At 44.9% G+C, this 26,700-nt stretch overlaps 1 protein-coding gene across 5 annotated transcripts in view; it reads left to right on the forward strand.

The window, feature by feature from the left end:
* The window catches only part of PTPRF (protein tyrosine phosphatase receptor type F), a 374,428-nt gene that overhangs the window by 239,586 nt on the left and 108,142 nt on the right, over nt 1-26,700 (forward strand). The window lies entirely within an intron of this gene.

The raw sequence follows: 26,700 nt of genomic DNA on the forward strand, positions 1-26,700 counted from the left end.
ACAGCTCAGCTGGGACAGGAGTCCAGTGCTGACGCTGCTGTTGCAACTCAAGTGGAGCTGCCTGGTGCCCTGAAGATTCTCTTTGCTATTTGCATTAGCTGCTATTTCTTTATTTTTCTTCGCTTATTTTTCAACTGCAAAACACCAACAATGTCTTTTATTTTTTTCTTTTTTTTTCCTTTTATAGCACCTTTAAGTGCTTCTAGCTCTTTGACTTTAGACATATATCTATCATCAGGCAGGCTGTTTTAGGTCTGCCTACATTTAACCCAATGCATAAAGAGAAATATTACTGCTGTTCTCATTTTCAAATGTTCCTAAGAGGGAAAATGAAATTACTGCAGGTCATTTTGAAGCAGGAGCAGGGTTTGTAGTCTGAAGCAGTGTTTCAGTGTTACTGGGAGGAAGTGAGCTGATGACAAAACCAGCAGTGGGAAAGAGGCCTTTGCTGCTTTTAGCAGCACCCTCTGCATCCACCCGCACTGTCCCCAGCCTCTCCAGTGACTGGAGACACTGTGTTAATAAAGTGTTCTGGGCAGCCTCAGCTTTGTTTTGAAGGATCATCTTTGAGAAACGTTGATTATCAATATTTAAAAGGGCTCAGTGAGAAGTTCAAGCATATTACAGAGTGCAGCTAACAAGAGCCATGGTGGGAAACACAACAGCACTCTGGCCATGACACTGTTACGGCATCACAGTTAATGACCAAAATATTAAAGAACTTATTGAAGTTCAATCATCAATCAAGGTAAATTGATTTTTCTGGCAAAGAATGCAAATGTGTTCTTTTGATACTGTGTGAATACCAACAAACTACCCAGGCTTGGATCATGCTCATTTCTATGGTTATCAATTTATAAATAGCTGTGAAAGGGCTGGTGAAAGGGAGAGGGGAGTAGTAATAATTAACATTCCATTTTACTAATTACTGGCTGAAGTTGTCACCATAATCCTGATTGCTAGATTTTTGCTCAGTGTTGCTTCCTCCTTTTTGCATGTTTTCTCCATTATTGTCTCTGTTGAACCTAAGGCTAATTTCAACAGAAGAAGTTGAAGAGGGGATGAACAGTTTTTAAGTCTTTCTGCAATCAGTGTTTCCTTCAGACACTTAATGTGTGTGAAAGTGAGACTAAGAGTCTGTCTTGGTCAAAGTTGCCATTATAATCAAGATATCAGTGGAGCAGAGGCTTGTTCCCCTGCTGTCAGGAGGTCATCAGTGACTCTTCAGATCCTGCTCTGGTTCTCTTTAACCTTTCTCATGCAGTTTGCTCTGTTGGGCCCTGCACTCAAAGGTCTCACACAACTTTTCCTCTCCAGTAGTTTTTTTACTTAGTTCTTTGGCTGTGCCAGTACAATCAGCCTTTTGCTTTGTTCACGGGTGTAGATTTTGCCTGTATCTGTGGTGTCCTGGGCACAGAGATTACCTGACATCCCCATGCTCTGCTGTACACCTGGGGTGTTCCTCCTGTCTCTCTGAAACCCATAAGCACAAGTACAAAGCCTACTATTTCAGTATGATCCCTCCTTCTCCTCAGCTGTGTTACTGTCACGTGGGGTAAGTTTTGGGGGTTCATTATGTGTGTCAGGACAAGAGGAAAATCTTCAGAGGCTGCAGCCAAGTTTACACTGGCTGATGTGACACAGTGCAGGTCAAAACATGGGGGTTTCAGACATGGCCATGCTTGCATGTCCCCTGTAACCAGCACTGCAGTAGTGGAGCTGAGCCAGTGGCATCCCCCAAGGTGCTTTGTTGGCTTCCAGTGAGGGCAGCAGGGTCAGACTGTCCTCTCACCTGAGCCATTGCAGAGGCCTGGTGGGTGTTAATGATAAACACTGAGCTCTTCTCATGCTACTTACACAAATGGCACATTATACCCTTGTAATGACAACCAAGAACAAGCCTTTCCTCACCTTGCAAGGACAAGGAGCTGGCACCGTGGCTGTGGCTGGCCACTCCTGAAATCCTGCCAGGAGTGATAATATAAAAATCAAAATTGCTGTAGAAAGAATTACATTTGATATATTTCCTAAAAAATACCCTCATTAAACATTTTCTCTGAAAGACCAAACTGTCAGAAATAGACCTGGGTTTATAATTGATTTTTCCTGCGTGTACTGCTCTCCATCCCAGTCTTTGAATGAGCCTTATTTGTATGTGAAGTGCATGTTGAGTATGTGTAGGAGCTGTAGAAGAAGAGGACAGAAGAGCTGAGTTGTTGCTGGGAAAGCAGGAAGCACAAATGAGAGTAAGAGGCCAGCCATTCTTCCTAGGAGTACAGATTGTATTTAGGAGATGGTTCTTGTCCTTTGTTACACTGCCCAAAGTTACCCTAAGGACAAGTGCAGTAACAAATGTTTCACATGCCCACCTTTATTTCTGACAATGAGGAATGCAGGCCCTGACTATAATATGGAGTATGTAAAAGGGCACAAGAAGTAATCTGCAAATGAAAAAATATGCCATGCAACAAAAGACTTGAAGCTCTGTGTGCTACACTTAGCAGGAAGAGGAGCAAGAGGTGAAATATTTGTGGAGTACGAGTGTCTAAAGTGAGAAAAGGTGCTAGCTGCAAGGAATGGCTGTTTAATCCATCAGACAGAGCCAGAACAAGAATCAATAACTGTAAGCTGAAACCAGAGAAAGTGAAGCAGAAATAAGGCTCAGATCTCCAACAGTGGGACTGATTTGCCACTGGAAGTATTGGCTTCTCTCTCCCTTGATGTTACCTGACTCTGAACACATTTCTGCCAAACCTTACAGCCCAGTATATGTGGAAGTAGAGCACAAGGTGAGTGTGAAGGGCTGCCACATGAAATTTGCCATGGCAGGTCAGGCTAGGTGACCAAATGCTCTTTCTGGTCTTGTAATTTTTACCTGAAAATATAGCAATTTCTGGATTAACTGAGTTTTGTGCCTCTCGTTAGATCTTTTCCTTGGAAGCAGCAAAGAACTGATTTTCACTTGGGTTATTTTGAAGTGTCAATGAAATTAAATTTGTGCTTATCAGTACGTCTGACGGGGTGGCATGGAGAAAAACCAGAAGGCAGTCCTACAAATTAGCAGCAAATCGTCCTTTCCATCTTTGCGGGCACACTGCTTCAATCACAAGGTTAACTAGGTCCTTCCATCTTGCAATTTCATCTCTTCATCAGATGGCAGCTTAAGTTCCTCAACAGTAAAAGTGCAGGTCCCTGCTCTAGGGTCCCAGAAGGATTTTAGCTGTGCTAAAGCCTCGCACTGCTGGATCAGCGTGCCTTGAGTCTTAGCGGGATATCCAGAGTGGATGTTCCTGTTCTGGGTGAGAATGAGCCGTGGAGCTGGCTCAGCAGTGATCCTGGGAGGCTGCTGTAAAACAGACAGTGTGCAGTGCTGGTTTGGGACTTGCCAGTAAAGCCAGAGTAAAGGGAAGGGCTGGCTTTTGAGACCGTGTTTTGTCAGAGATTGACCACTTACAACAAACCCCTATTCTCCTCCCGTTGACATGGAACATAACTGAAAACAGCTGGTTCAGGAAAGGAGAGCAGGGATAGATGGGATATGTGTATGCAGGGCTCACATGTCATCATTTTCCCAGAAAAGGAATCTTTCTCAAGGTTACTGGAGAGAAATTGGCAGCCCTGAGAGTGGGAAATGATGTAGCTGCAATACTGCAGCTGGTAGAAAATGCTGTCAAGTTTCTTCAACTGTCAGTTAGGAGGAAAAGAAAACATAGCACAGAGCTGCCAGCACATCTGGCATAAATTAAAGGTTTAACTAAAGGATCCATCCTCCAGCTTGCCTGGTTACACACTACCCTAGAAAAAACTCTGTGGAAAACCTGACAGGTAACAGATGGTGCAAGCAACTTAACTTTGCTCGTTGGCATAGTCATGCTCCAGCTAGCAAAAGCATTGCTGCTCACCTGAGCTAGGTGGCCTGTAGGAGCACTGCTGTGGGCTAAGCTAAGCCTGTGCCAGCAGGGTTGTTCTCAGGTTATTTGACACTGGCTGCCTTGTTTGGCATGTCAGTAACCTCAGTTGTCAGGTATGGCTTTTGATATGTCCCTTTTTCCTCTGGTAATGGCTTGTAACTACCATGTATGTCACTGTTCCATTTTTAGGTTAAGAACACAAAGCTCACCCTTTCTCCTGCAGTCATTATTCACTATTGGGCTATTTCCATCAAATTATTGTATGTCTCCTATTACTTGTATCTATAGCTAAGATAACACAGAAGGATGTTAGGGTCATTTTCATGCTTGGTGGAACCAAGACGCAGACCCCAGTGGTCCTGTGATGTGAACTTGTGTTTCAGGTCAGTTGGCCGTGCTCAGGCAGGAGCAATATCTGCTGCACTGAGCAGGAAACAACTAGTTAAGAGTAAATGGAGCACTCAGAGATGGGAAGCAGAAATATTCCACCACTTATTATCACCATCTGCTTTTTTCCCATTGAGGCATGTGGCATACTTCACTTGACCCTAATGCCAGCTCTGCCCAGAGGGGCTTAGATGAAACATGAAATTCCTTTCTTCCAAATACTGTGTTTGTAAAGTTGCCTGACCATAAGTCTTTGTCCTTTTCCCCCAAGGTGACAACCAAAATAAAATTAAAAAAACAAGTCGTGGGGACTCTGTTACTTTCTACGTCTGTCTGCATTTCCATAATGACCTAATGCTTTCTGGTAATCAGTTGTGGTAAGTGTAGTTTTAGAGGGGGTGGCAGTAGTTGCATTTGTGTTGAGACTTTGTACTTCATTGCTGGCATCACAATCAGTTTATCTGTGCAGTCATTGGGATGGTGGAGCTGTGAGTTACTTCAGCTTGGTGCCTAGTTAGACTCTTTATCTCTAGAAAGATGTTTAAAGACTTACCAAACCAGTCCAGTCAATTGTGTTCCCATCCAGTCTGTTCCCACTGAGGAGAACGTGGGAAGCAAACTGGCAGCTGTGGCCATTTCCACCTTCTGAGCTGAAGAGCACCTGTGACACTCTTGTGGACTTCAGGGCTGTGGAGAGCCATCTGGCCCAGCCTGCACGTCCTTATGAGTTCTTCTTTTGCTTGGTGCCTTGCCTACCTCTTCCCTGCTCTCCCTCCCTCTCCCATGTAAAATGATGCAGTTCAGTGGCACATTTCCTCATTAGCACAAATTTCTGTGGTGGCTGAATTGTGTGCAGTGTTAAAATCTGGGCTATGGTTGTCAAAGCCAGGATGCTTAGAAAAGAATGGCTTTTTACAGAGCCATATGCAGCTCAAGCAAAATTTGAAAAAGAGAATCTGTCAGTAAAGACAGCACACACTTAACTGACTTTTTTTTTTTTAATATATTTTAGAGAGCCATGCTTACAAGTATCTACTGTAACCACAGTCCCAGCTTCCTTATGAGCATGCATAGTGGGCAGTAGTTTTCCCTGGGCATTTGAGGATATGTTCCTTGGGGACAAGGCAGCAGCTTTGTTGTAGACACACAGCAGCAGTGTGTGGAAGCTGAGTTAGGCAAGAGAACATCCTAAACTCCTGTTCATACAGAGCTGCATTGCTCAGGACTGGCAGTCCTGCCCACTCTCTTTGGATGTGCAGGGGTTAATAAGCTCCATGTGCTGCTTCAGCACAGCAGCTTTCCCTCTCCTGCCCTGTGAACTCTTCAAGCTTTCTCTGTGTCCTCACTGCATTTTATAAGCTCTCTCTGCCAGGGATGCTTTGGAGCACCTTCAGCTTTAAAAAAAGAATTGTCAGGAGTATTTTTAAATATAGACAGCCAGGCTCTTAGAAGTACTCAAATACAGATTGTTAAATGAAGAATTCAACTGGAATGCTTTGAGATAGTTTTCTAGGAAAGCTGGGAGAGTTGCAGCCTTCTCTCTAACTCCAAGATGCATATTTATTTGACTTCAGAATCCCTTCAAAATTTCTGCTTAGTACCTTGTACTGAGTGATTCTTCCACTTGAAAACAGTGCAGGTAATTAGTCATAAATATGCAGTCACTGGCCAGTCACCATGGGTAGATACATACCGCTGAAATACAATCTGGGAATTTTGAGATTGCTGTAGGTGCTTTAGAACATTCAAAATTAATGTCCTTAAACGAGTATCCCATGGGAGGTTATGGTAATACTGATGTCCTCTTAAAACTCAGGATTGTTGAAAACACACATGAAATAATGGGTAATAAGAATTCATATAATCATCTCTGAAAAAGTTAAACATGGATCAGCTAGAATTGATTGCTTTAAAAGACAGGAGTTTAATGATCCAAAGAGCAGCAATAGTAGTACTGTTCTGTTCCTCAGTATGTAGCCCTGCAGAAAGAATTACCGTGATGCCACATAACAAAAACGTTAGAAAATCTAGTACAACTGTTTAAAACACCAATTTCAAGAGGTTTCTGATTATTATGAAAGGAATTGCACCAGGTTTCTGCTAGTGCAATAAGTCCCTCTGTAGTACAATAAATGGAGCTGTGTGAACTGTGAAGCATTAGGATTGCAGTTTCATAGAAAGAGGTGCATACCATGCCTCCTACTACATTATGTATTCCCCCCAGAATGCTTCCTCCTTGATGAGTTTCCGGGTTTCAGGTATGGAAAAGACAAGCTGTTACACTTGCAAAAAATCACTGCCTACAATCAGGTATCATTCCAAGAGCTAAGTTTCAGTAATTAGGAGAGGGAGCAAAGCACTTGCTGTGTTGCTGTGGTACAAACTGGTACCACAGTCAAATGGAAGCAGGACAGTGTGGGTTTGTACTGTGTGTGCATGGGACAGCTGCAGGTGGTGTCACAGCTGAATGTGTCTGTTACCATGTGGTATCCCTTCTCTTCAAAGTGTTTTATGCTGGGCTTTTGGGGGTGTTGCCTTTGCTGGCTTGGAGGTTTGTACAGGCAGTAATTCCTGTACAACCAGTAGTTGCAGATGCCAGTCCTTTGCAAAGACAGCCAGCTAGGGCAGATCCCTGCACTCTTCATTTGGTTTTAGTACTTGTGCACATCCCCAGCAAGGTCAAGGTGGGGCCTTGTGCTCACTTGCAATAGGCTGGGCTTAGTCTTTGGTCACCAGCAGCATCCCATGGCAGGGCTGGACACTGAGTTACCTCCAGCCACCGTTTGGGAGCTGCATAAAAGAACTTGCTTAGATGAGATGTCTATGAAAGAGGCATTCAGTGTCCCATCTCCCTTTCTCCCTACGGGGTGGCTTAATTCAGACACTGCCACCTGTGGAGAGGGATATCATTCAGAGTGAAATTACAGACAGCCAACACCATCCCTGTCCTCATAAATCCCTAATAATTGTGACAAATGTCTGGAGCGCCGCAGGCTCGCAGTGCTCTGCCAGCAGCCTGTGAGGCAGTGGCACTGTGGCCCTGTCCCAGGGCTGCCAGGACTCGCTGCTGTCACCCAGACTGTGCCTTTTCACTGTTTTCTGGCAGGCACAGAGGATCAGGTCTGGTGAGAGCAGCCCAAATGGCAGCAGTTGTTTCCTGCTGCCCGATTCATTCATATTGATTACAGACCCCAGTGGAAGCCCACAGCTGAAATAGCAGAGTTTGATGCTGGTTTCACTGCATCAGCAGAATCCTGTGATTTTAGTAGCGTGAGATCAGAAGGGAGAGTAGGTCATCTGTCCCAATGCCTTCCCATCTCAGACAGTCACCAGATAGTCCTGTTGTTGTGCAGGAGCCTATCCCAGCAGAATGGAAGGCTCAGGGGAGCTGCTCATACCAAGGATCCTACAGATCAAGGGGGATATTTGCAAGGGGTTCATGCCATCCTTGCTGCACTGGACTGCTCTGGTGGGGAAGCAGCCTTTTCTCTCCCTCAGGCTCCATCTGCTTTTTCTCCCCAGAGATACGTTGCTATTTCTGATTCCTCAGCTTTCTATGGGTTTAATGGGATCATTTCTGATGCCACCCAAACCACTGCTCCCAGCAAAAACAGGAAACAAATTATTGGGCACGCTACAAATAAAATTCTTCCCTGGGCAAAGTAAGCAGTTGTTGGAAGCCCTGGGCTGCCAGGAATTGATGAGAAGCCTCCAACCCTCTCAGTGATGTGGGTGCTGCATTGGCTTCACAGCCCAGGTGGCACACTCTCGCCCAAGAGCCCAAACTTCTGCATGTGTGCACTAGGGATGCAGCTTCTCCAGCAGTGAAGGAACTGTTTATAATTTTTTTAATCTCCTCTGAAAAATCCCAAGCAGCAGTGAATCCATCATCCTTCCTGGTGATGACTCAGTTTTGACTCAGCTTTCTGAGGAGGGTTTGATGCCTGTTCCCAGGGTGTCATGTGGTTCTGGGGATGGAGGGCAGCAGCAGAGCCACACCAGTGCCTGGACAGCCATTGAGTCAACGCTTTCAAGTACTGTGGCTGTGTGGTGGAAGGAGATGCAGTCTATATGATACATTTTCTTTAATGCACTCATATTTGACTCTAATTTTAGCACCTGGTAAAATACAGACTAAAGGAACATGTGGGGTTTCATGCCAGTGTATTGTTCCTCTCCTTTTGATGTTGCGTTGAACTGGTTTACTCAGGAATGTTTTTATTTCCGAATTAAGGATGTGAAATCCTCTCATTTTAAGATTTTTTTTTTAATAAAGATATTAAAATATCTATGGGGCTGCCACATTGAGATAATTTCCTCCAGAAAGAGTGGTATTTAAAGCTAATCTTGCTTCAGTTTGTAAATTGCTTATTATGTGTGGTGCTTAGGTCTTGGATCGCTTTTCTTGGCCAGGGTGCTAAGAGCTCTAGGGGAAGAAGAGGAGTGTGAAAGGTGCAGCTGCATTTAAAATTGAAGTGCTCATTTTGAAATATCTTCCTGTAGGGATGGGAATTTTTCTCCCCAAAACAAGTATTTGGTTTCAGGCTGACTGGAGACACATCCTTGAGGAAATAAAAGGAAAAAAAAAAAAAGAACTGTCTGCAGATTCATTTTTCCATTACTTGGAAGTTATCTTGTATATAATTTAGATGGGTCTTAACGAGGCATAAAGTCACTTTGAGAAAATTGATGACTCTTCATTTGCTTCTCTAAAATGAGGGCCTGGAGCCTTCCCTTTGTTCCTTTAGTGGGATCATCAGATCTGATTGCAGAAACCCGATGAAGCTCTTAATCCAAGCACCAAGTAACCACAGCTCTGGCCTTCTCCTCTTTATTGATCTTGCGGCTGGGCCACATTTCTATTTCAGCCTGGTGTATACTCCATGTTTCCTTATCTCTAGTGAAACTCATCCCCGGCGTTTTTGGGTCTGTTAACTCTTCAGTCACCAAATGTTGTCTTGTAGGTTTCAGAGAGTCTGGGTGTACAGAGAGGACTCCTGCCATCTCCAGCTCTGAATTTGTACTCATGAGGATAGAGCAGGACACAAGGCAACCAGCAGGTTGGGATCTGTGCTAATCACAATATAGCCTCCAGTTCCACCTCTTTCTATCTCTTTCTTTCCTACTACAAAGCAGGATGCTGGCAACTGTCCTTGTGGCCATATCATGGTGAGTCCCTGGCACTTGCCATGTTCATGACTGCAGTGGATTTGCCTCAGCAGCCTGGCAGGTAGGCGATCCCAAAGGATAGCCAGGGCCTCTGAGAGATACTGCATGTTGTACATCCCCTGGCTCATGATTTGCGAGTTCAAGCTCACCAGAGATGCTGGAGGTGTGAATTTTTCATGGCTCTGTCCTCCCTGTGCCCCAGCGTGCCGTGAGCTGCAGTTTGCCAACTTGCTGCTTCGTAGCAGGAAAGGTCAGGAACCTCATAAACAAGGTGAGAAGCAGAGTGGGGCGGGCACAGCCACCAGGGCTGCTGATTCCTCCTGACATTAGAGTGCTAATGAATGTTCAGTCATGGTCCCGTGAATATTGCAGGAAGCTTTCGCCTCCTGCCTCCCCTGCCTTCGAGTTACCAAGGTTACCTGACGTGACTTTCCCGGGAGAGAGGAGCGATAGCTGCAGGTCGGCTCTTGGGAGCATCCCGCCTGCACAGAGCGTGGGGAGTGTGGCCAGTGCAGCCTCGCCATCCTCCTGCTCCCTGTGGCTGCTGCCATTCCCCTTGCTCCCGCCCCACGCTGCCGAAGGAGTCATCAGTTTCATTTTATTTTAGAGTTTTTTGAGTAAGGATCATATTAATTTTGTTTTGCTTGCATAACCCAAACTGTTATCATCCAACTAATTACTCACATTTTCCTTCAGACAGCAAATGGGAGAGATAAAACTGCAGCAGGTTTATGTGATTTCTGCTTATCAAATTACTGTAATTATTTGAAGAATGGCTTAAAATTGTATGGAGTAATGAATTTAATTATGAGTTTGCAGCGATGCCTTGTGTTGCATGCAGCTTGCAAATGGGCAAGTTTACGAGGAGCTCTTCACAAAGCAGCAGCAGGCGGGATTGCAGCACGCTCCTGGGAAGAGCCTCCAGCACCTCCATACCAAGGGGGGGTGCGGCACGCCTTGGAGGCTGGCTTGACAAGCGGTGCTCATCATTCACCTGATCAGCTCCCTTAGTCCAACGCTAATACAAAGCAAGGCGAGACAAAGTGCCGGCAGCCACCTGGTTGTGGCATGCTGCAGCTGGCTGCCTGTGCTGATCTCCTCAGCCCCGGGGCGTGCGGGGGACCGGCTCCTTTCCCGCACCTCCACACCCCCGTGCTCAGAAGATCAGCCTTAAGGGGAGCTGTCAGGGAAGGCAGCTCAGGCACTGCTGACAAACCTGTCCCGCCAGACCCACAGCCTGTTGCAACCTGCTCCAAACATTCAGAGGGGAGTTTGCCGCCTCTCCGCTCCATGCTAAGAACAGCAGATTTTTTTCAGTACAGCTGGGAGGTGCACGGCAACCTGCCTGACTCCTGTGAGCTGTGGAGCACATTCTCTGCTCCCAGGATGTCCCCAAACCCTGCTAGGCAATTAATCTTCCCCACCTGCTTGTACTTTTCTTTACACCCCTGCTTAGTTCCAGGTGCTCTAGAAACGTGTGTACTGAACACCACCAAAGGGTTCCAGCCCCTCTTGAGTTTGGCAGATGGGGACATGGAAGCTCTCCATCCCCATATCCACAGGGCCAGTTAAACAACTCCACATTCCTGTGAGCTGCTTCCAGCCTCTTGTGCACAGATGTGGAAACTTTGTGTTTCCTGTTAGTTGAGGTAGTGGCAGTATATGAGATTTCAGTTCCTTGGTCTATTGACTAAAATACATCAATGAGATGATTGTATGAATAGTGAGATCTACATTCAGACCGGACAATATCTTTAATGCTTTTTTTCATTACAAGCTGCTGGTATTTGATGAAGCTGGTGCTAAGTAACTGGATAAATAGCTAGAAAGGCTAGTCCAGAAAGGTGCAAATCCAGATGAAATACTGTCTTTCTGAGCAGGATTGTTTAAAAAGCAAGAATGTGTTCCTGAGAGACAGCCCAGCAAAAGCGGACCACACTGACATTTCCAGCAAAACTATTGTGGAGATTGACATAGGGCCAGTAGAGTGAAGAGATTTAGGATAGATGCAGCTAGACAGTGGAACAAAAATGCAACCCCAGAGAATTGAAACTGGGTGTATAGGAAGTAGAAAAACTGGTGGAACTTCAGATCTCAGCTGAGATGTTTGTTGATTCATAAAGGATTATTGTTTTATCTGGTACAACATGACTGTCATCATGTTCTGTGTGGCCTCAACCCTCATAACAGGGTTGATAGTTCAGGCTTAATTACTTAAAATATCACATATGAAAGGCGAAAGAATAAGTGTCCATAGGACATGCAATGTCTGAAACCTTTGCGAGGACAAAATGGCTTAGAGAGAATGCTCATAAATGGTTCTTAGTCTACAGCACAGTGATTACACTGTTAATTTTAGGAGGTTTTAAATTAAAATAAAGTTAGCTACCTTAAGAGGTTACCAAATTTTGTAAGCGCAAGCTTGCCCTAATTTGATATGTAAGCAAAACAGGCCTCGCATGCAAAGACAAGAAGGCATTAGCAGTCAAAATCCTTGTCTTTCTTGACATATGAATAAGGGAGTTTGTGTGCAGGATGGAGTTGTACATGATACTGTCTGTGTAAATGCAAGGTCAAAGCAGATTCTAAATGGTATTGACTTTTCAAAGAGCATGTCACAAGGCAAACCTGAATTCTGCATAATCCCTGCAGTTTTATGCAAGTGAGGAAGAAGTACAACGAGGGCGCCAAAAAGAAATGTTGTTGAAGCCATAAACCAGGTGCAATTTTTGGCAGTCTTTCCACAAACCTGCTTAAGGCAGGAAGAAAGAAAAGCCTGCTTTCATTTGGAAAACTCATAAAGATTTGTGCAGCGAGTGCTGCAATTGTGAGTGTATTGGTGGTGGCCATAAATACGGGTGAGTGAGAGGAGCTTGCAGGGTGCAGGGCTTGGCTGGCTCTGGCTCCCAGCTGACCTCCAGCCGTGGCAGCCCCTGGTTGTGTCCCCAAGGAGAGGAGAGTTGTTTTCTCCTCCCCATACTGATGTGAATTGTTTCCACACTTCTGCGTGTGGCACAAGCGGAAGAGAATACTTGAAGCACCAGAGTGTGAGGTCTCATTACCTTTAGTGGTTTTAACCCTTTTAGCTACAAAGGTTATTAAATATCATGAAATTGACCAGGTTTTTTTAAGTTCAGCTACATCACTTTTCCCAATTTGTGCTTAGATGAAAAAAGAAGACAGCAAAGGCTATCTATGAAAAAAATGAGAAAATAAGAGTTATATTAGATTCTTAAAAGAAGTTTGAAAAGATGAAACAAAATTAGCAATAATATTTTTCCGACAAAGCTGCCTTCAGGAGGGATCTGTATCAGAACAAATAATGATGGCTAATGTTTTCTTCTCTCAGTCATTTTTAAAGGTCACTTCATGATCAAAATCTACTTGCTAATTTACTTTCTATTCTCAGTGTAAGTGAAGGATGATGCTGTTATTCTGTTTGCAGGTGGTTTGCAGGGGAGGATCAGTCCTTTGTGCTCGATGTGTTGTGATTTGGGTCCAGAGCTTGTGCCTGTGGCAGGTCAGCTTCCCAGGCTGGTAGGGCCCTATTTCCCAACCCAGGATTTCTCAGGTGTTTTAATCAGAGGGCTCTCTGACCTTTCTAGAAAAAAAAAATAAATTACACTATCCAGTGTAATGTTGCCTCATGGTACCAAATAAAAGTTGTATTTTCACGTTCCTATTTATTTTTCTGGTTTTGCTTGCTGCTGTGTGGGCAGGCAAACTGTTGATTTGCCATTCTGTAGCAAACCAGGGTTGTTCATAAACCACAAGTTGAGGGGGAGCTTTCTTCCTCTCCCTGCCTCACATTACCTTAGAGATTTTCTCTCCCTAGCTCTTTCCATTATTTTAGGATGCATGTTTCTGTCACAAGGCATGGAATCAGTTATGTTGCTGAGCAGAGTTCAGCAAAAATGAGAGAAAGAGAGAAGCCTAGGAAATGAAATGTTTTGGAGAGTTGTATTAGCTTTGTGTCAAGGACTCAACAGACAATATGAAACTTGGGATTTTCAGCTCTCACACGGCGACATTCATGGCTTTTTGTGGGACATTTCCTTCCTGCTTTGTCACGGGGAATGCATGGGTTCTGTAGAGCTCTGCCTCAGGTCTGCTGCTGGGGAGATGTGGTGAAAATCCCAACAGCTGCCTGCCTGTCTGCTGGAGAGCCCTGTCTGCATTGTGAAGCTTCAACGGCAGTTAGGTCAGATTGCATGGGTTTGTGGTTTCCCTGCCATTTCTGTCTCCTACAGAAGCGCCTGAGATCTTCCTCCAGATGCTGAACCACGTGTCTGGTCATGAGGAACTGAGTGTTGTCTGGAGAAGACGGGGACTGTGTTGGTTTTCACTGATAGGATGAGAATCTGCTTTATTTTCCCTCAGGCAGGTCATGGGTCTAAAACCCCTGTGTGAAAGGGAAGATGGTATTTTCCCAAGGAGTCTGAGCCCCCTGTGATCATCTCCACCATCAGAGACTCTTTGTGCAGGATGTCTCCTCCTGGCATTTTGTATTGTTGTTGGCTCAGTAAAAATGAGCAGCTGAGATTCAGCCTATTCCACTTCTGTCCTTGGAAAGGGTGTCCTCTTGTCCCAGGCAGGCTTGAGGTTGGCACCCCATCAGCTCTGAAAATCCCATCTATGTCTCTAGGGCTGCAGTAGAGTTTCCTGCTGATACTCTGGAAAGGAACACAGGGTGTTGTTTACTTGGTGCATGAAGGATGCCTAAGGCAGGAGTGCCAGCACTTCTCCTCTAGCTGAATTGTCCTGTCACCTGTAGCCTATGCACTGTATGGTGAGCTGGGAAAATAAGGATTCACATTATTTTTACCTGCAAGGAGATACCTGCCTCTGACATCCTGGAGGAAAGACTTACAGCGGCCTCTGCTTACAGAAAGTTTTCTTTTCTGTTAGTGGTTGCAGCTGGAAAAGCCATGCCTCATCTCTTGCTTGTAATTACATCAGTGGAGTGTCTTGGGAGAAGGTTAAATAGTCTTTTGTATATCAGATAAAGCCAGTGAACTTCACTGAAATCATTTAATGAAAACAGTCCTGATTATCTGTATATACTGCTGTGTGGTATTTTTAAAGAAGATCTTAAAGGGAAACATGGAATTGTTTAAGGCCTCTAAAGACTATAGTGCAGAGGCTATGCAGCAAATGCCTTTATAATCTAGGATCTGAAGTAGGCTTTGAATCCAATTGTGTTTTTTGCTGTTGTAAAACATGAGAGATTTTGATACAGTAACTCAGATTTCATACAGAATTTTCTTATTAACTGTTCTTCATGCACGTCAGATTTTAGAGACTGAGCTAAAGGGCTCTGCACATCAAGGATGGAACTGACTCAAGGACAGAGCTATTAAGGTGTGTAATAATCAAGAGAGTAGAATTAATTGTCTTTAATTTGGCATAAATCCCAGGGACCATAACTTAGGTTATTAGGAATTCAGGGCCTATTTCCAATTAGTTCTACCCAAGCATGCTCACACATCCAGCTTGGGGAGTGTAATCCGTGAGAGTGTTAGCACAGCACTGGCTGACATGCTAATAAAGGACAGCACTGCCTGACCCCTGCCTGTGTGGTCACTGCCAGCCCGTGTTTACCCGGCAGTAAATCAAACTGTGCCATTGCTTTATCATTTCTGACACCTTGCAGTGAGCAGCTCAGTGTGTGTCAGCTGCTTGGGCAGCCTGTGCAGACAGAATCACCTGGGCCGTGCTGCAGCAGGTCAGAGAGGCAGCTGTGCCTTTTACACGCTGTTTTAGTCTTGGAGCTTCCTCCTAAGACATCTGCTCCAGCACAGCCCGGGTGTCTGCCCTTTAGGTGTATGAAATGTAAATAATGCAATTGTTATCTGTACCAGAAAATCTGGTCTAACCTGAGCTGGGTTAAAGAAAGATGTAGCAACGCTTTCCTGAGTTGGCAGCAGCAGCAGAAGCATGCACTGCGACTGCGTGGCTGCAAATGCAACACTTCCATGCTGAAAACGCGGGAGAGTGTGAGGGACTGCTCAGCCATGGGCAGCCAGTCACCCCTGCACACACCTGAGAGAGGGCACAGGTGCCTTGTCCTGTCCCACAACGGGGCTGGCTACTTCATACCCACCAGGAAATGGAAAAAACCACAGTAATAGCACCCTTATTGTAAAGCTCTGTGTAAACATCTGAGGGTTTTAAGGAAATGTGGGCTTGGAGAGGTCGTGCAAGCTAGGCTGTGGGTGGCTTCCATCAAAACACCAAAAAAGGGCTGGCAGGAACAGTGGTGGCCAGTGTGTATGTGAGGGGCAGAAGGAAAGATGGTTCAGAGCAAGGGAGACAAACCAATTCATGCACTCAATTCCCCCTGTAATCATTTTCTGAGACCCCATGGAACTTTAGCCCATGTCTGTCAAATGCTGCCTGCCAATCATTCAGAAATGAAACCATACTCAGGGCAGGAGCACAGTGTCCCCTTATAGCTGTTCTCAATTTTGTTTATCCTGAACCTTGACTTTATTGCATGACTAGATCCTGAGAAGTCCACAGTGATTACCTCCTCCTTCTGTGATTTCCCAAATCAAAAAGAATAAGAATTAAGGAAACCTCAATAGCTACTGTGAAAAGTGCTCCTTCCAACCACTAATGTATGGAGCTAGTGCAGGAATCTTCCTAAAAAAAAGCTGGAATGACAATGCAGTTGCAAAATAGCAGGTTGTCTTTAAGATTTCAAGGCCAACAATCCTTCCATTTTCAAGAGAGGAAAAACCTTTTTAAAGCTTCCCTTAATTTAATTTTCCAGCACAGTGAAGCTGAAGCTTGCCAAATCCAGGTATCTGTGTAGCTTTCTTGGTTTTATTTTGCAGATGTAACATTTTGGGGGAAAAGGCAGGGACCATATTTACAGAAAATGCAACCTTCCACCTGACAAGTCAGAGTTACATGCCACTAAACTGTGCAGCCCTCCTCACTTGCCAGGGAAAAGCAGGGGAAACCTACAATTTCTGTGGTAGTCATTTGATAAATTAAACCTTTCACTACCAGCAAATATGTCTTAAGTTAGGGAATGCATTTTCCCTGATCAGGAAAGGAATTTCAGTTGATTTCCCGCATTTGGTTATATTAAGATGAGTACCAGAGGAGCCAAGAGGTGCCTTTTTTTCTTTTTTTTTTTTTTTAATCTACTTGGTCTTGATGTGATTTCACTGCCAGCTTTCCATTTATCTGTTGTGTGCTCTTTAATTCATGAAGGCCTGCACTGGGGACTTGTTTAAAACCTTGGCTGAAATTGTCAGCCACTCCTTTTATTGCACATCTTTCTGAAAAGATGGGTGTTGTGGCAAAGCAGTAAATAGGATATTGAGCCTCTGCAACACTTGCTATCTGTAAAAAGAAGAGTATGTCCTCTGTTAAACTCTGAGTAATTACATCACCCCAGCATTAAAAAACCATCACTTGTCTGGCAACAGTGTCTTACTTGTGTTTGCATGTAGCCATTGGTTTACTGTGGGCCTTTCTACATCCTCCTGTCTCTAAAGGCTGTTAGGGTAACAGAGTCTCCAGCTAAAGGGATGTTGGAGGCAGTGCAATTAATGGATTTTCTAGAAAGTGATGGTTTAACATAAGATATAAAACATAATAAGAGGATATTTCTGTCTTTGGCTCTGATCAAGGCTTTCTGTGTTTTATCTTTTATAAAAAGTCAGTGCCTCACCAAGTAAATAAAGTTATTTACCCAAGATACTTTCTGTGATGGAGTTTTTTGAAACTCCTGCATGGAAAGCAGTGATGCCATGTCACTGATCTGTTGGGGGAAGCTCTTTTTACAGTTCTTGAGGAATTCCATGCTAGCAGACCCTCTGTGCCTGAGCTAGCTGCAACAAAACAAGTCCACTGAAACTTCACATTTATTGTTTCATTTGAAAATAGAATTTCTCTGAAAAAAGATACTGGAGAAACTTTATCAGTGTCACAGAGCTACCATACGTCAATATGTGAATATTTCTTAGATATTTTTAAAGGTTACTTTCTTTCTGAATACTACAAAGAAATAATGCTTTGGACTATAAATTTAATTTGTGTTTTACTGTATTGGCCTTTACTGGGACTGGTTCTATGTACTGTTTTTTCTAGCTATTTTATATGATTTATGAGCATTTGCTCAAAACACACTTTGCTACAAGTGAGGAAATGGCAGATGGAACCACGTGCACGAGACTCTCATGATAAGGCAGGAGGGGATGGTGCTCGAGGAAGGGTGTGGAGTGAGGGAAGAGGCAATTTGGGGAGGAGGCAGAGCAGGCTGTTGGGCACCTGGGCTGCTGGTGCTTTTCAGCTTGTTGGCTGCAGAGGAGCCTTGCTTTTGTAAGAACTGTGCTCATCCTCCTTTCCCACACCCACACACCTTGATTGCTACCTTTGGGATTCAGAGTTTCTCAGCATCACAGAGCAACTCCGTCCCATAGCTTGGCAATTTTGGAGGTTGATTCCAAAAAGTTTCATTTTAGTCCTTGAGATCAGAGAACAAAAAGGTGTTTCAGGAGGACATTCTTTGGGAGTAGAAGTAATCCTTGTTTTCCTTTAAAGCTCTGGCTGGTTGTGAATGCCAGAAGTAGAGTATTTTTGTGCTTTCTCTAACAACTCTCTAGCTCCTCCCCAGCACAACTTGAGGTTTCCATTTCCAAGCTGTGCAGCTTTCCAGCCACTCTGCCCCCAGCCTGAAGCTCTGTGTGGCATTGTTTTGACCCAAGTGCAGGACCCAACACTTGGCCTTGTTGAACCTCACGGTTTTGGCCTCAGCCAGTCAGTCCAGCCCGTCCAGAGCCCTCCTACCCTCCAGCAGATGGACATTTTCTCCCAGCCTGGTGTGGTCTGCAAACTGACAGGGTGCCCTCAATCCCCGTGCTGTTTGCTCAAGGGGCTTTGTTTGGGGGTGCTGGTGAGGGTGGAAGGCAGACAGGAGGGAGGTCATTCTCTCCTGAAAAAGTCAGCAGTCCTTGCTCATCCATGTTGTCTGAATACCTTCCTTTTTCAGTAGCTTAGATGCAAGGAAAAGCAGTACCTTTTCTTTCCCATGTTGGAGCAATTGCTGGGAAAGAAGACTTTTTCAGCAGGACGTTTTGTCAAAACACATAACTTGTTCACATCCTTGAACAAAGTTTTTGCTTGAGACTTGTTGGCCACTGATGCTCTGACAGGCTGCAGTGTTCCCCAGAGCAGGAGAAGCCTGGGTTGACAATGATGCAACAGGCTGCAGAAAGGAAGCAAATCAGATTTTAGCAGAATCTAGCCCTTTCAGAAGGAGTTAAGTGACCGAAAATCTTACATTCTGGCCTGTGAAGTGGAAATGAACAGATTTAGTATTCCAGCTGAGTGGCAACAGGAATGCTTCACTTTAATCTGAAACTTGATGTTAGAAAGCGTGGGAGAGCTCTGCTGTCAGATTAACTCCGTTCTCATGCCCTTTTCCCTGCACTGAACTGCAACCAAACATACATGGATCAAAAGTCAAATGCTCTATTAATTTAACCACACGTTGGATTTAATGGCATATGGTAATGCATTATTGATTGCACATCTTAAAACTGAAAATCTTTATGCTAATAGCACCTCACATCAGGGCAGGTAGTATGAAAAATGCAGTGGATTAATAAATGACTTTGACTACGAGTAAGGGCTGTTGCCATGCTTTTCCTTGTAAAGATTGAAGTTTTGGGTGTATTTTAGTGGGGTGTGTTTATATATTTTGTCACAGGGAAATGTGCAGTAGCAATAATTATGTTGCATTTCTGAGTATAAAATATTAGAATGCAACAATGGTTTGAAAACAGTTCTACAGGCAGTTGTATTCAACAGCTGGTACCAACAAATGGCACAGTCCTGCCTGAAAGCACAGCGTGGTCGACTGTTACTGTTCTTTTACTATGGAGTCTTAATAGCTGGCTGCAAAACCCTTCTGAATTCATGCTTTTGAAGAACTTTTGTGAGTTTTTTCAATGCATACTTCCAGCTGATGAGGGGGTTTTTTTGTAGTAGTTACTGAAAGAGCCTAGCCTTATTTATCAGCTGTTGGATATGACCCAGAAAACTCTATTTTTACCTACTTGAAATCATGCTGTAATTTTGAGGGAGGAAATAATTTTTTTTTTTTTTTCTCGCCAAACAAGGATTTAAAAAAGAGTGCTTGCTCAGCCAGGGAGTCTTGCAGATATGTTCTATTTCTGTGCAAGCTCTTCCTCATCCACATTTTTGACATTTCTTGATGTAGTTTTTGCTGTGCTATACAATGAACCCTCAAATGACTCTCAGTGCCATACAGTCTAAGCTCTTTTAGTTCTTCACTAACATGACCAACTAGATGCTCTGTTTTTTCAGGAAAATGCTTGTTTCAATGTGTCTTCAGCTTTGAGTTGTTTGTGAGCACTGCTTTACACTTGTGGCAGAGTAGCAGGCTTGGGGCAGAGGTCCAGGCTGTTCCTCACATCCTGAGGCTTTGTATCACACTTGCCAGTACTCTGTGAGGCTGTGTCATCACCTTGGAGAAGCTCTGCCCTGTGGCACAGAGTTTGTTTGGCCTAAGCAGAGAAGCTTCTGCTATCATCTTTCTTCTGGAGTTTTTAAATTCTTTTAGATATATTTGGTATCTTGGTCTTGGAGAAACTCAAGTTTAGAGCCAGGGCTACAAGTGTGATTGTCATTATGAGGAAACCAGAATGGAAAGCCAGAAGAGATAGCTGAGTTGACAGAAGGATGTTGTGGTGGTAGGGATTTCATAAATGCCACCTCCGACTGTTGCAGTCTAATCTGATCAAGCTGTAAATAATTGTTTTCTTCCAGGATGGGTTGAGGTCTCCTAGTTGGCTGCAGACTCTGCAGCTGACACAATACAGGGCAGAAGTTGTTATTACTTGGGAAGATCCCTAAACTAAGAACTGCAACAGTGGGTTGTGGGTGCACACCCTTAATTTGGCCAGGTTTGTGACTTACCTCTGCTCTGAGTCAGCTTCAGCAGCTGTTAATCATCGTTGTGTTGCCTCTGTTGAGCACGGGGTTATCTGTGAAGGAGAGAGAGGAGTTGCCTGTTGCCCAGTGCCAGTGAACATGGCCAGTGTGGGGTGCTCAGCCCTGGGAGGGGACAGACAGGTTGCTGCAGTGGCTGTGTGTTACCTGAGCCCTGTGTGTGGAGAGAAGCAGCGCAGGGACTTGGCAGGAGCACAGCCTGGTTCCTCATCAGAGCGAGTTGGGAGGTGCTGCTGTGTCTTACTCTTGGGAGCACCTGCCTCTGCAAAGCCATCCTGCTCCCTCTGAGATAACCAGGTGCTTGGGATGGCCACCTGCACTGCTGAGAAACGATTGGTGGCTTGTAAATGGAGATAATTGCTGTCCAGACATGAGAGGCCAATGTCAGCAGTGCCCTTCTGGCCCTGGAAGGGTAGCACTGTCTCCATCAGGTGTTTTATGGGCTCATAAGCTCTGGAACAAGCAGGTCCCGTGAGCTCCCACGCTGTGAGTCCCTGGAGCAGCAATCTGCTTGACAGTTTATCCTCTTCTGCCATGTCTAGTCTCGTATTTTCTTGAATTTTCCTTACAGTACTTTCTTTGTTTTGAACTGACTCAGATTCTTTCTTTTGTGAGCTGTTTTGCTGGTGCTGTGATCTTTATAAGAGATAGCAAATACTTTGTTTACTGTAAGCTCTTGTGCAGTAATTCATGTGGTTACACCATGAAACAGAGAAGTCCTTCTGGAGCTTGTTTCCACACCCACCCATTCATCTGTGCCCTTCTCCCCATTTTCAGTACTCGGCTTCAGCATGTCACGTTGGCATGATGTCATACAAAGCCAGCAGATTTGTCATTAAAAGTCTTGTCATCAATAGATGACTGTTTGTATTTTCTGCCTGCCTGAAACTGTCTTATACTTACTAACCCAGTAATTAAGACTGTGCTGCCTTTGAAACAGGTTGGTTTCACTGCCCCACCTTCTCCCTCGGCGATTACGAGGCGGTGCCAGTGTCGAGGGGGGTATTCATTAGCCGGGATGAGACTTGGCTCCGCAGCCGGCTCGCACAAACGCGCTCCGCCCGCCGCTCCCGCATGGGCGGTAGCCCAGTACCGGGCAGCCCTTGGAGACCATGAATTTGGATGATATTTGTGGTGCACCTCTTTAGGGACTTGTGTAAGGATGCAGAAAGTGAGCATTGCCTCAAAATGGCTGATAAAATGCTCTTTGTGCAGCTTCAGTTGAACCTGAACAGAGTGATTTCAGGGTTTTCTTATCATGGAAAGTGATGCCCGTTCTTCAGGGCCGCTGGATTGCTCGGCTGCTTTTGATTGTCTTGAGGTAATTGAATAGCTGTGCCGTGTAACCTGTGCTGAAGGAATCAGGGCTGTTTATTCAGCAAACAGATGTCCTGCTTTGTGGTGTGCTCACAATGGTACTGGCTTGCGTCTTTCATTAGTAAATATTGCCAACTTCCCAGGCTATTGTCCTTGCGCTGATAATTCTGCGTTTGCAAATGCGTTTCTGTGTCGCAAAGAGAGATTTGGAAGCTTGCAAAATTCACAAAGTAATTCCTTTGATCCATCAGGAAAGAGTCTGTCAGTAGACAGGGGTTATCCCTGCAACATCCTGTGCTACAGTGCATCAAACCACCACATCTGGACAGGATCAGTTCAGCCCTGGTGACGTGAGCTGGGTGTGATCCCAGCCTGCCTCACCAAATGGATAAGGAACATGTGAAATAGCTTTTGGTTTGTATATCCTGCTCCTGTGCAATGCTGACCACAGTCAAACACATTTATCAGAGATCTCTCTGCCCTCAATCCATTTCCTGGCTTGTCCCTAGCACCACACACTCCTGAGTGGTTTCAGATAGCTGGCAGAACTGAAAACAAAGCAGCTTTGTGTTTTAATCATCCCTGCTGAGACCCTAAAATTGATGTTGATCTGGAAGTTCCTCAGCTGATGGAGGCTGGCGGCAGCCAGTGGCCCAGATAAGCCATTTCCAGCCCTGTATGGGGATAAGGCCCAATATCTCACTTGAAAGGAGTTGAGAGCACCCCTTCCAGAGGGGCAGTGGTTTTGATGGATTGTAAGATATTTACCCTCGCAGCTGTAGCTGTAATGTATAGAAAAGCTACTTTTTCCTATTTTCAAATTATATTTGGTATCATTTTTTAACTCTCCCTCAGCAGTCTGAACAATTGGACTCATGATAGTAAGCAAGCTTGGCTTTTATAGGAAGAAGAATGTGACAAATAACTCCCATAAATGTGTTTACAGTTTGCACTATCATTTCTAAAATACCATTTCCTATGTTGACACAGAGGAAATAAACAGTGGTAGGGGGAAGGTTTTACAGGTGCCAAGTCAGGATATGATCCCCCCAAAACACAACTGCTTGGCTGCAAGAGCAGTGAGTGCTGTACAGTGTTTGTGCTGCTAGCAATTTGATATTCAGCTCCTCCAACTTTTCTGTCCTGTGGGAGATGACAAGTTTTCAGCAAAATCCTGGGGGTAATCCTGCAGGATTCAGCTGTCAACAGCTGTGCTCACCACAGACTCCTCTGCAGGCCATTTTTGCAAGCAGCTGTTATCTACACACCATTCCATGCTGGGGCTGATCCGTGCTTCTTGTAAGACGTAAATTGCAATTGCCTCTATGTCCCTTATCATCACTTGATATTTCGAGTGATGCAGAAAATAAGGACACACCAAGGGGTATGTCTCTCACAGCAGCATCCTCAGGAAAGGTAGTTTTCTGGGGAGCTGGGGAACAAGCCAGGTAATTGTAGCTGCTCTAAAGGAGGCCTCCACTCCAGTTTGGGGCTGTGGGAAAGGTTTCTTACCTTAGCTTTTCCCTTAAAGATAAGAAATCTTTGGCACAAAAGAGCTGTATGAGAGCAGGGGTTAGATTTCTGTCACCTCAGAAAGAAGATTAGCAAAGGGAGCTGTCAAGTGAGAGGAGATATCCTCTGCCCATGCTGTCATGCTAGATGCCAGAGGGACATTCCTGTCTCCTTGGTGACTGCTCCTAGCAAGACCTTAGCCTGGTTGTGGATTTTCTAAGTTTCAGTTTGTAACTGCAAAACCCACTCATTTGTTCTTTTCTCTCTTTTTATTTCCCTCTCCTTTCCTCCTGCTTCTCTCCTCAATTCCTGCTTTCCTCTGTCATTTCTGCTGCTGCTGCTCTACTCTATGGAGGCAGTTAGAGTTTGCAGTGCCCCCAGAACTCCTGTTGTGCCTGCATTTTGCCTGCTCTAACCTAATGTCTACCTTCTGAAAGTACCTGAAACCCAGAAATAAAAGCTGGTTTCGATGGTATGCACTTGAAAGCAGATTCATAGCCTGTTCTAATGTGCAGTGAAGGCACACTGGCTATCCTGAAATAAAACCAAGTGCTGACAACCTCATTTTCTCAAATAAGAGTATCCTCGTATTGGCTGGAATAGGAGGTTGGCTATTACTGACAAGCTCCGTGTGCAGACAAGTTAGTACAGAGAGCAAGGGCTGAAAGGAGCCGAGGCATGACTGAGCCTCATAATTATACCCAGATTAGACTTCTGCCTGAGGGCAAGGCACGGCAGGAGCAGCTCTGAGCTGCTGTCGTGGTCTGTAGTGTTTGAGCACAGACACATCCCTTGCAGTCCCAGTGCAGTCAGCAGCGCCAGGCCCGGCTGGAACACAGCTCTGTTATCTCTCCAGGAGTGCTGCTGACGGGGCACGTGTGGGCTTGTTCTGGGCTGGGCTCTGCCCTGTGGCCAGCTCAGGTTTGCTCCAAAGCCACTCTTTTCCAGGAGGGTTTTGGGGGGCTGCCAGAGTACATGGGACACAGCTGGAGTGGTTGAGGCTCCCCATTTCATGATGGCACAGGGACACCTTGGACCACCTCTGGAGAAGGTGCTTGTTCTCCTCTTGAGTATATCCCCAGATGTTCTGAGCTTGTCCCCAGCACATGTTCCCTGAAGCTACCATGGAACTAACAGCAGGTGAACTCCAGCCTCTGGGTGTCTGAGGTGTCATCAGAGACCAGCTGTCAGATTTCCCTAGGCATCTCATCATACAATGATGTGACCTGGGACTACAGCCTCCTGGAATCACACTGCTGCTCTTAAACACCAGTGCTGCCTTTGTGTTCGATTGACAAGGGATGCCAGCACTGCTTGCTGGAGTTCCTCCAGGCTTGCACAGAAACTGGGCTGTACCAGTACCAGTGCTAGCCCAGGAAACGTGCTGTTGTTCTATGAAGGATGCACCATTTCTCTACTACTGTCATTTGCCACAATAGTTTTGGGGCTGGTATGCAGTTTAGAGGGAAAAGACTGTGCACTGCATGAGCCTTGCATGGCTGTGCTTGTCTGTGTCCAGCACAGCGTGGGGTGTGAGTACTGTGCCCCTCTGTTCAGCTGATGAGTGCCCAGTGTTCTCAGCGGGGCTCTGTCATGACTTGGTCCTGCAGGGGGTGGATGGTGTGGGAGCAGCCTTGTATTTAACTCAAGAGTGTAGAAAAGGCTTGAGCCAAGAGTTCTAGTACAGCAGAGGCAGCTTTGCTGCTGGGTGTTTGTAATCAGTGTCTCTCTGTTGTACGCCCTGAAGTCAAGGTTAGATGGTGTAATTTCTGCTGGTCTGTCCTCATCACAAACTGCTAATTTTGACTGAACAGTCTCTCCAGTGCAGCAGACTGGTCGTGTACCTGTGGATCAGACACTGTGAAGGACTCTCTGGTCTCTCTCCTGTCTGTGGTCAGGGATCGTTGCAGACAGGAAAGAGATTTCATGTACAAATGCTGGTTTGTTTCAGGTTTGCTTTTAGCTATGTGCTAAGCCTCTACACAGACTTTGGATGAAGTTAACTGGGTGATACTTAGCTCAGTGCATTCTTTGTAAAATCTTGTGCAAACCAGAAAAGATTGTCAATGGTAATCGTGGTGATTAGATTAGATCACTTCAGGATTTCAGCCTCCCCAGAGTAAACATCTGTTTTCAATACCCTAAATGGCAAAGTGCTGCACTATGGGCACACTTGGTCTTCCTTAATCCAAGGGACTGTCTTTATTTACTGCTTTTTCTATGTATCTTCCTTTGCTTTTAAGTCTGTACTGTGTTGTACTTTTGTGTGTACCCTTCTTTTGTTTCTTTTCAGCCATGTAGGAGTATACATTGTGGTTGCTCAGTATTGAGTGCTTCTGTTGCTTGCTATTGAATGCTGGTGCTGGTGTCATTCCAGTTAAGCTCTGTGTACCTTTTGTCTCTGAAAATCAATGGAGAGCAAATTTAAAAGGAACTAAATTTCATAGTACCTTTCATTAAAAAAAAAATAATTCCATTTATGTTTGCTCATGATGAGAGAGGTTCTCAGGAGGTTGATCTGAAAGACAAAATACAGTTTGTGCTTTTAATAAACATCAGGAGCCTTTTTTCCTGTAGAAAACCTTGAATGCTTCATAGTCACTCTCATCTAAATTATATTCCCAGGCATTTTTTTGTTTCTAGCAGATGTTGCCTTGTGCTACAGTCTTGATGTGCAAACAAGTCAAGGGTCTTGGGAATTCTTTAGAGATCTTAGGTAGACATGTGCAAGATGAGCTGCCACAGGCCATGTTGGTGCTGCAGGTGTGGCAGTAGAGGTAGCAGGAAGCACCTGAGGTGACCTATTGCTGGTACCTTCCTGTGAGCAGTACAGATGTGCAGTGGTAGCAGGAAAAATCAGATTGCAGCAAGTTCAGACTCCTCTGGGACTTGGGAAGATGCTAAGGTCTTGTTTGTTTAAACACTGCAGTGGGCTGGAAGCCTTGCAGAATAGAATTTGCCAAAGAAGAAGTTTGCTTAAGGTTCCTTAAAACAGGGAAAAAAGGAGCATACTGAAAATAATTGAGTTTCTGGTGCCTTAAAAGCTTCTTAATGTTCTTCAAGTTATTTTTTTCTGCGAAAGTATGTTCTTTTGATTGCAGTTCAGGCTTAGCAGAGTACAGTACATCTTGCCACAGAATGAATAAGTGAGCTCAGTTCTGCAGCTGCTATTGAATGATGATGTTGGAGCATGCCTTGGCTTATCAGTGAAGGCTGCCTAATGTATTCCACCCAGCCTACCTGAGCGTGCTCTGCAGCAACAAACCCAATTAACTGTTTTTCTACCCACTGTATGAATGATCTCAGTGTTTAAGGGGGTGCTTTGTTTCACAGGATTGTAGTAAGCCATGCCAGAGCATGCGCTGGCCATTTCTTGCACACCTCTGTTGCTTCCTACAGCCCAGAAAATGCA

This window comes from Ammospiza nelsoni, chromosome 9 (assembly GCF_027579445.1).
Source record: "Ammospiza nelsoni isolate bAmmNel1 chromosome 9, bAmmNel1.pri, whole genome shotgun sequence".
NCBI lineage: Eukaryota > Metazoa > Chordata > Aves > Passeriformes > Passerellidae > Ammospiza > Ammospiza nelsoni.